Here is an 11,515-nt window from a genome sequence, read left to right as displayed (position 1 = left end):
TTTGGACAAGGGTGCAAACCTTTGTGACAACAAATGTCAAGGAGCTCAGAAGAAATATCTTATGGAGATGTAAGCCTAGATGAGCTGATTGAACTACCCAAGTTTGATCTTAACAAAATCACCATTGAGCATATGAGCATTCTACAGGAAGCTCTATAGAGGAAGAAACAACAAGAGTTGCTAAGAACGGAGCATATTTCTCGATGCTTTCAATCTTCTAGATACAAATGAAGACAAACCAATTATTAAACAACTGGTACACATTGTTGATAAGATCAATGATGAAGACCTAGATGCAAATACTAAACTATTAGAATGGTCTAAAAGAAAATTTGATACTAAGGTACTTGAAGAGAAATCTAGTGCCCTTGCACTATTTTAGGTTGATTTAGCAACCAAGATGGAGAGTGCGAAGGAGGTGTTGGAGAACATTTTTTCTCTTTACACCAAGTTAAGTGATGTGAATCTTTTCACACATGAGATTCAAAGGCATGTTGACTAGCTGGAAGGAGATCTAAAGACTACAAGTGATACATTAAAACTATCTCTTGGTCAAATTCAGTCACATTTTCAGAGACTACTATCCACTCAAGGTAGTCTTGCTGAGTTGAAAGCACAAGATACTAACATTCCAACTACTTTGATCAGCATTCAATCTATGTTGACCCCACACATGGAAGTCTTGTACAAGGAACTAAACTATGCTAAAACATTGATGAAGAAAGATTCTCATCTTTCCACTCATGATGGCCTAGTTAACCTTGTTACTGAACTAGATATCCAATATCAATATCTAGAGGTAGCGTGCAACAATTGGGATGCAACATTGAAAATAATAATGGAGATCCATAAATCATTTTTGGATAAACATACTATCAGTGTACCATCCATGAAAATAAGTGTCAAAAAGGGAGACAATGAATATAAGGGGGATACAATACAAAAAGGGATATAGTGAAGTGAAGGTGAGCAATGCAAAAATAGGGTACAACTAATATACTCAATAGGAGTATCAGATTCAAATACAAAAAAGAAACATTTACTCAGGGTGAGCAATGGAGTAATTGAGGAATGAGGTATGATAGTTTGACATCCATTTTGCAAAATTTTGAAGTTTTGAAATTTTATATAACAACTAAGTCATAGATATATATTGTCTGATTTGTGCTCATAATAAGGATTTTATATGCATGAAAACATGCTTTTGCCACTCTATCAAAGTGGGGAATTGTTAATCTCGGATTGGTTTTGATAAGGCAGTGAAAAAACACTTAGTCATTATTCAACAGAATTATAGTGCAAGCTGAGTGATCAGAGAAAGTCAAGCAATCAGTGTGAGCCGAGTGATCAAGGCATATTGAGCATCAATTGCTATACAATACATGTTAAGTAATATACATAGTTAGTGCCGACCACCAGTATGTGCCAAGTAGATAGTTAATACTGAGTCACTCATAAGTTGAGTAAACAGAGTATGTCGAGTCATTCAGAAGATGAGTTACAACATTGAAGATACAATGAATGTCTAGCATCAGAAACTTTAATTGCTGAGTGAACAATTTTGAGCATAGTTGTTTGTACTAGCACAAACTTCTATGTAAACCATTTTTGGGCCAACTTAATGATTGTTTTGTGATTCTAGAAGATGTATACAGATGTATATTATGAATCCCTATGTAGTGCATCCAACTAGTCAAATTGAGGGATGTTCTAAGTGAAAAAATGGATCAACCCAAGCTATTGATTCTAACCTAACCATAGCCAACTTGTGTTTACTTAAGGAAACAAACCCTAAACATTTTGTATTCCATGAAGGAAGAGAAGGAGACACAAGAGAGATGAATGCTAAGTACAAAGAGAACTCATGATGGCTATGGAGGTTGTGACTATTATGAATTGTAGAATCAATTAGAGAGATAAGAGAAAAGCAAAGAGAGGATAGAGGAGATGTATCTAATCAGAAGGATTAAGTACACACCAGTAAAGAGAAGATTTGACATCTAGCAATAGAGTGCTAACCAAAGTATCATGGTGCTGAATCATTCTAACAAGTGATGTAGAGAAAATATCTTAATAGAGTGGTCTTAACAGGCTTGTGTAATCTCTTAACTGAGTGCTTGTCTTATTTCAAGTTTAAGTCATCTAACAAGGCACACTTTTAGCAAGGTGTTTAAATCCTTTAATAGGGTGAGATCTAACTATCTGTGTAGAAGACCTTTCACAGGGTAGATCATAATTTATGGTTAAACTTCTATTAACCTTAATTGGCTATACTTTAGAGTTGTAACAGTGAAGATTTGTGGGTGTCATCCCCACCCTAGTTTTATCTTCTCATTGGAGGGTTTCTAGGTAACAAATTTATTGTGTAGTTAGCTATTTCATTTTACATGCTAAATTATAAGATGGATGTGTGGCAAATATTTTATGATTAAAGTTTTGAAGTACCGACTCATGCCCCCCCTCAAAGCTTACTTTCCCATTGTTATTTCCAACAAATTTTTGGGAAGTTTTCCAATAATAGGTATAACATCGCAAAATAGAGTACTAGAATACTAAGTTTTTGGTTAAGGAATTATTTTGACTTGTCAAAATAATTGCTTGGCAATGTTGGGCTGACATGCTAAAAGTTAACTCTCACATAGAATAACTTAATATGAGATTTTGGTAGCATGTGAAGAAGGATAAGGATGACAGTTTAAAGTTTCTAGTATAAAAGAATATCTTTTTGTTTAGTCAACTCACAAGTTGTATTGTAATGATATGATTTCTATAAGTACACTTTGTATGTACTATATAGATACAAATTTGATGAGCAAAGAAGGGAAGATTTTTCTATGAAGTTTTGTATATGTGGGACTACAAGGACATATTATACATTCAAGATATAAACATAGTTAAGGTTTTGTATCTATTCATATAACTTGTAAAGTTGTATATACAAATTTGGGAAGTGGGATTGACTTGCATTTTGTATTGTAATTACAAATCCTAATAGTGTTGAGGTGTCTGACAAGGCCTAGTCCTATCATAAGGACATGTACACTATATAAATCTAATAGACTCATAATAGGGTCAATATCTTTCACAAGATACTTTTGATTAGTTGATCATTTTGTGGGTACTATCCCCACCGAGGATTTTTACTTGGCTATAGGGTTTCCCTAGATAACAAAATATAGTGTTATGAGTTTTTTTATGTTGCACATGGTTTCAATTTTTAGTTAACTGATGTACATGCAAGCTTATAATTTGTAAATCATATCCATAGTTGGGCAGAAAATTGTTAAAAATACATAATTAATTCACACCCCACCTCCACCATTCAGTTATATTAGTATACTTTACTTTGTAACAATTGGTATAAGAGCATAGTTACTTAGAAGAAGTTTAGTAACTTGAGGGAGATCACTTTAGATTTAATACATTTGTTGAAGAATCTTGAAGATACACTTGAGGAATTAGATTTGGTTAATGATGAAAGAAACATGTTAAAAATCAAGCTTAAGGATGCACAAGACTTTATTCAAAAGATGAAAGATCAGATTGAGAGTATAATATCAAAGAAAAAAGACTCACCAAAAAAAAAAGGATTATAAGTCAGAATTAATAATGTCAGAGGTGAATTACTTGTTTTCTAGAAAAATGAATAATAATGGTCTTGGCTAATCTTCAGTGGTAAACTGAAAAATTGTTTAATCTGAAAGCGAAATTTGCACATGTATTGGTTAGTGACTGTACTGATTGTTGAGTAGTGAAATGTCCCTTTTCTAATTTTATATGATATTTCAAGCCTCTAATCAGATCTTTAAGATCAAACAACCAATATTTCAAAGATCCACCAATTTCTGAATAAACCCCAAATCGAGTATGCCGAAAATAGTGCCAAAAACTTCACAGCTTCACATATTATTTATAAATCTGAAAATGGTCTTCTTTTATAGAAATTTCAGTAGCATAATTGCCTACAAAATGACATTTCCAGATTTGTAGCTCCCAAACGGAGGACCAAAACAATGCTCATCGAGCTCCCGAAAACAACACAAAATAGCTGGAAACACCACAAAAGCACTGATAATCTATCATAGAAGTATAATCTAATAAAGTACATATATTCAGCTCTATTTTAACATCTAAAAGTCTGAAATGCAACAGCAACCCAAACTGATATGAAATACTCAACTGAAAACACCAAACTCTTACAAAAAAACACCCAAAAATCCACAAATCTGCACTGTTCAGCACAAAGGAAAAATCTGCATGAGCATGCACATGGAATGAATTCAAACTCCCATCCTTATCCTTCTTGGAAACCTACAAACTCCCTTTCTTGGGTCTCCTTCTCGATAGGTTTGGCAGCCTCTGAAGAACAACAAAGTAATGCGCAATAATCATGTTCTGGAATGAGCCCAAAATGCCTCCAAACCCCTTAAAAGAGGGCATAACCCTAACTCACATCCAAGAGGGGTTAAGAAAACATATTTTAATAATAATTTTCATTTATTAGTCCATTAGCTTCCAAAGATTATCTCCTTTTTTCGAAACTTCACCTTTTTGGGCCTGCCTGCCTTAGCAAAGATTATTATTTTTAATTATTTGAAAAGGGGACATGATAAGTAGTCACTTTCAAGTTTCAACTTGTGTCCTATATTAGGTGTGTTATTAATAATGTCATAACATCGTTACGTCAGTGCCACAATTACCAAGTCGACTATCATCACTTTTGGTACGTTAATAGTAAATACAATAGTTTTATTGACCGTTGATTAGTTAAAGATCAACAATAGTAGATACATCCCAGGGCCACTCGCTTGAAAAGACTTGGAGTTGCATGTAATTTTCTAGAATGGAGACACGTGGAAAAGTTTACATGGAAATCATTAATCATGTCAGGCACTATTGACTATTCGACATTAATGTCAGCACATTTTGGCATTTCACATACTTGAAAATTAATAGGAATATGAAAAGATAAGATATGGAAGATCGTGAGCGCCAAAGAATTAGATGCAACTGCAGTCTACCAATAAATAGGCTCTTCAATTCCTCTTTCAATATCATTTCTTATATTCTAATTTCTTTAATTTGAATTTGGTTTGTAGTTGCACTTTGCAGAGTTTTCAGTTTCTTGAATCGTAGTCATGGATACATCAATTCGCCTGAAATGCATTGATATGGCTCTGCAAAAACCCTTTCTGGGAAAAACGCCTGATGATGTCCTTGCCATGGTTTGCAAGGTAGATGGCCGAAGTCCTTTTATCTGCCATGCTATATGCATGGTACTTGGCCATGAATTCTTGAGAAATGATAAGAGGTACCGTGTGTCCACGGATATTACCTCCCACTTCTTTGTGTCTCTTCTCAACCTTGGAGGTAGGCAAATAGACATGTTGATGCTTCTGCGTAACATTTTTTAAGGAAACATTTTTAGAAGATGATGTCAAAATTATTGTATTGGCCAAGCAGGTACTGGGGCCAGGTATTGGCATCCCTTTTGCAGATGTAGCAGACAAGTGCTGGGAGGAAGGCATAGGGTGCATTATACATAAGCATCCTTCCTTGCTCGGCATGAACAAATGGCAACTGACTCACCATCGAAAGTGGGCGCAGATTAGAAGGGACTTTCTACAAAAATGGTTGTTGTTGGATGATGATCTCAGTGAGGCGAACTTCACATGGCTAGACGAGTTTAGTGACATCATCTTCTCCAGTAGATTCCTCGTAGATGGAACTGAAGACCTTTTTGATGAATGGCTTCAATCCTTCGGCCCCTCAGCCCACTCATGCTTCTAGCCTCCCTGGTTCCTTGGTTCCCTGTTCAATGTTCCCTGTTCCCTTGGCCCTTTGGGGCAAAAAAACATTTTGATAAGGGCAAAAGTTTGCCAATTTTTTTTTTCAAGATTTCTATATTTTTCTTTGGATTGGGCCCTGCCCTTTTTTGTAAATTACGAAATAGTAAAATCAGGCTGATTAGTGATTTAATCAGCTATTTTGAATATGTATGCTATGAATCAGTATTATGTACATTGTACAGTCTAAAATATTATCAATGAAAATAATAGTTTTTAGCTTCTCGAATCTCAAATCGTTGTTCTTCTTAGTCTACGACTTTGTAAGTTTGTTTCAAATTTATGTGTCAAATTTTTATAATTTGTGTCAAATTTTTATAATTTGTGTCAAATTTTTATAGCATACCTATCTTGTCACCTATTCCTAACTTTTTTTCCATTATGAAATCTTTTAAATGATGAAGAATAGTTTATAAACAATTATCAAAATTTTTGATATATGTTAAATTTTAATAATTTATGTATATTATAACTATATTATATTTTAATTTTGAAACTAAATAATAAATATGAATAAAAATAGAGCATTTGCAATTATATTTTTAAATTGTAATTATAACCATATCATATACATATAATATAATTAATTATACTATACTGTAATATAATATAATATAATTATAATTTATAACCATATAATATTTATATAATATAATAATAATAATAACAATGAGTATGACCATTTTAGATAATTGTGGATTCTGTGACACGTGTCACGATTTCGAATGAATCTGGGCAAATGGGAAAAGATTCCCCAAATTGGCCCAAAATTCATCTTGGGCCGTCGATCTATCAGATTGAGTCTACTATCTGAGATGGTCATTATATATTTTATTAAATTTATTATTATTATTATATTATATTTACATGGTTATATTTATATTTTATTACATGGTTAAGATTATATCATATGACTATAATTATATTATATTATATTATAGTATATGTTCTATTATATAGTAAATAACTATAACATATAATATTTATATAATATAATAATAATAATAATGACTCGAGTCGTCGACAACCTGGGAGGAATTTCAGGCCAATTTGGGTAATCTTTTCCCATCTGCCCACATTCATCCGGAATCGTGACACGTGTCACGATTTCGGATGAATCTAGGCAGATGGGAAAAGATTCCCCAAATTAGCTCGAAATTCCTCCCAGGTCGTGGATGACTCGATGATTCTTATTATTATTATTATTATTTATATAATATAATAATAATATTTATATAATAATAATATTATACCATATAATATTTATATAATGTAATAATAATAATAATGACTCGAGTCATCAATGAAATTATTATTATTATTATTATTTATATAATATAATAATATTATTATTAATATTTATATAATATAAATATTATTATTATTATTAATATCTATATAATATAAATATTATATTATTATATAAATAATAATAATAATAATAATAATTTCGTCGATGACTTGAGTGTATAATATTATTATTATTATTATAATTATAATAATAAATATTATAATAATAATAATAATAAATGTTATTATTATAATTATAATAATAAATATAATAATAATAATAATAATAATAATAAATATTATTATTATATAAATATTATTATTATATTATATAAACAATAATAATAATAATAAGAAGTTAGAACCATCGAGTCATCGACGGCCCGGGAGGAATTTCGGGCCGATTTGGGGAATCATTTCCCATCTGCCTAGATTCATCCAGAATCGTGACACCTGTCACGATTCTGGATGAATCTAGGCAGATGGGAAATGATTCCCCAAATCGGCCCGAAATTCCTCCCAGGCTGTCGATAACTCGAGTCAATAATTATTATATAAATAATAATAATAATAATAATTCTGTCGATGGCTCAATTCATTATTATTATTATTATATTATATAATAATAATAATATTATAATATTATATTATATAAATATTATATGGTATAATATAATAATAATAATAATTCTAGAGTCATCGACGACCCGGGATGAATCTCGATCAATCAGATTGAGATGGTCATTATTATTATCATTATATTATATTATTTAATATAATATTATATATTAATATAGTAACAATAATAAATTTAATAATAACCATTTGATAGTCTATAGATTGATGGCCCGAGATGAATTTCGAGCCGATTTAGGGAATGCTTTCCCATCTGCCAAGATGCATCCGAAATCATGACACGTGTAACTTATGTACATCACTACATTATTTAATATTGATTTTGAGTCTTGAAAATTTATTATGGACCACGGTTAGATGTATATTGTACATAAAAGTTAAAACCATTAATTTCTTATTACTTTCATTTCAACTATTAAACTTCATGTATTACCTTTTTAGAGTATGAAGTTGAGAGTTCTGGAATGTAAGAAGACTTAGACGAGAGTCCGATAGAATAGTCATAGGGTTTTCAAATTTTAAATTTTCAAAGACTGGCAGTTGTGTTCTATTTTTTGAAGACTAAAAGTGTGAAACTTGGGTATCAGACGACAACACCAATTATCCAATCTCAATTCCAGGTATTTCATTTTTTTCAAAAAAATTCCATTGTGATTTGTAGCAATAGAAATCTTGATTTTAATTGTCTTAAGTTTACACTTTACAATTATTTTGAATAGGGTCTAAAGTCTAATAACCAGTAGCCACCAGGCATGGGCAAAACAAAGTCAAAAACCTCCCAAACAAGTGCACCCATAAAGGAAAAGAACACCATTATACAACTCAGACAAGTGTTACAAACCCCAGGTTTCATCGATGAATTTCATGATATTTTTGATCCTGTTATCCATGGATATTCTGGAATCATGGCAATTAGACATTCATTGTTTAGTAAGTGGAAAGATCCCCAGAAGGGGAGAATTTATTACAAATATGACAACAACATTGGTGCATATACAAATAAACTAGCTACTCTGGTTACTGGATTAGCAAACCTCGCTGCACCTGAAGTATTCCCTTGCCCTGAAATTGTAATGCTATGCACTTAGAATTATGATGAAAATAGAAAGGCAATTGTAAACCAAAACACTCAGGAGGAAATTTTATCAATAACTAAGACTGAATTTTTTACTCTGTTAGACCTAGGGTTAGGGTTTAGAATAGAAAGTTCTAATGAGTGCATTGACTTGGATAAACTAGCTCAGGATAATGAAAAGCTGAAAATAAGTTTTCAAGATTCATATATTAAGGGTTTAATACCCTCAGCGTCCACTAGTAGTGTTACTTTTATAGGGGACAAAGACCATAAGCCTCCTTATCAATATGATATTTTTGTGCCATGGGTTCAGAATACTATTTATTTGTTATCATTTTGTCTGGGATTGAACAGTAAGAAGGAAGTGGGGGCCAGTGTTCTTGAAATGATTTATAATATCCATTGTCAAGGTCAATCAGTTGACAATGTAGCAGTAAGATATGATTTTGTTCGGTACATTTTCGAATTTATGCAACAAAAAATACTAATGATTAAACAAAGTACAACTACAAGCAAGACAAAGACATTTAGGTTCACAAGTTACTTGTGCTACCTTCTTTTAGCAAAGCATCGCCCAATATTTGAGACAGAGAACAACAAGCTTGATATTGAGGTCTATAAGTTTGATGAGAAAACCTAGAAGAAATCAAAGACACCAAGTCCAGTATATGAGTGGAGACATAAGATGAGGATGATTGCTAACAATAAATACTACAACCATTTTGTAGACTTCTTTTTAAAAACTTCCAATGCATGTTACAAAAAAGGGTTTTTGCATTGGAATATGTAAGGCAGATGGAGAGCGCGGATGAACTTTTCAGTGGTCAACAAAAGAAAATGATATTTCCTTCCTTGTCTTTCGCAATTGGAGGCCTCACATTTGGGAGAAAGGCTTTCAAAGTGGCAAATGATTTGGTAACTTTTTTTGGCTTTCATTTTGCTAGTCGCTGGAATTATGATCCACTGAATATAATAAAAACAAGACTTATTGCCAATGGGAACTCTGCAAGAAAATATCAACACCAGGAGATGCCATTGATAGAAAAGTTAAAAAATAAGGATTCGTGGGATGAGGTTAAGAAAGAGATGGAGAAACATGCAGCAGAGAATAATATTTCAAAGCAATAGCTGTCATCCCAAATTACGACATTGTACATATCAGAGTCACACAAATTAGGGCCTCTGACATACTTAAATTTCTATGAGAAAGCACTTGAACCTTCTAAGAAGTCTATGCCGAAAGAAATTAAAGAGGCATGCGCATCTGAAATGTGGTGTCAAACCAAGACAACTGAGTTTTGGAAATTGAGGCAAAATTTGGGTGAACCAAAGACATCATCAAATTTTGAGAAAATTGATGAGGATGACCTTTTCAACACTTATTGGGATAAAGAGCATCCAACTATACTATATCAACTTGAGACTTGCAGTGACAGTGATATTCAAAGACAGGAGGATCTCCAGTCTAATGCTGACATTCAAGGTATTGAGGATTTTGGGTCAACCAGGGGCAGAGATATTATTAAACTTCAAATGAGTGATTCTATTAAACAAATGTATGGTAAAGGAGCAACTATGATACAAAAACTGGGTTATGCAGGTATAGGGCCCATTGGTGCAAGTGGTGATGGGATTTGGAATCCAGATGCAGTACTAGACCCACCCAAAACAAGAAGTAAACCAATCATTGGAAGCTTCAAGATTGAAGATGATTCATCTAAAAAGGGCAAAAAACATTATACTTCTACTTCTAAAGGTCATCCCAACAGATTATTTATTAAATCTTCAAATCCAGTTGTAGTTGATCCCACTGGCACTGGCATTGACACTGGCACTAGCATGGATGAACCTTGTGCAAAAAAGCAAAAGCTTATGACAATTACACCGCAAGAAATGTCAGTGGTTACTTCAACAATGTATGGACTAGTGGCTTCTGTACAAAACCCTAAAAATAGTCCTAAAACACCAAGATTTGGAATAGGCCATCTTCAGTATGTTGGCAATCCTCAAAATACAGTTGTAGGTGGAGAAAGTTTAGCTAGAGATGGAGGAGCATCAACATTCAATGATATAGTTGATAATTCACCTTTCAAACACTCAATTGTGTCAGAAAACCCAGATTTTAGTTTGAACGAGTTTGCATCAAAATTTGAATAGACAAGCGAAAGAAATAGGCAAATAATGAAGACTTTGAAAAGTGATGCAGTTGCCAAATGTCAGGGATCTACTAATAGAATATTTCCAACATATGATCCAAACAATGAAATGATGAACTTCATGGCTGTTATGCCCCTGGGCAGAGATAATAATCCACCACAAAATGTAATAAATCGTAACAATATACAAGTTACCAGTCTTCAAATGGATTTGTCAAAAGTGAAAAATATTGACAAAATCAATATATCAAAAGAGAGCAAAAAACTGGTCTACTCTACACTTCTGAAAGAAGAGAGGGGAAAAAAAAGGCTTACAAAGCAAATAGAAAAGTTATAGGCAGACCTTGATAATGTGAAGGCGAAGGAGAAAGCAACAGACAATAGGTTCGAAGAAATGAAAAACACGAAAAAAAAATCTTTTCCTATAGAGTCAATTGTCCAGCAAGAAAAGATGAATGAACAAGTGCAACATTTGACTAAAGAATTGGATGAGTGCCAAAAAAGACTTAAGA

The sequence above is a fragment of the Cupressus sempervirens genome, chromosome 11 (genome assembly GCF_028749045.1).
Source record: "Cupressus sempervirens isolate cs-2001-9-10 chromosome 11, ASM2874904v1, whole genome shotgun sequence".
NCBI lineage: Eukaryota > Viridiplantae > Streptophyta > Pinopsida > Cupressales > Cupressaceae > Cupressus > Cupressus sempervirens.
This window is presented reverse-complemented; position numbering follows the sequence as displayed.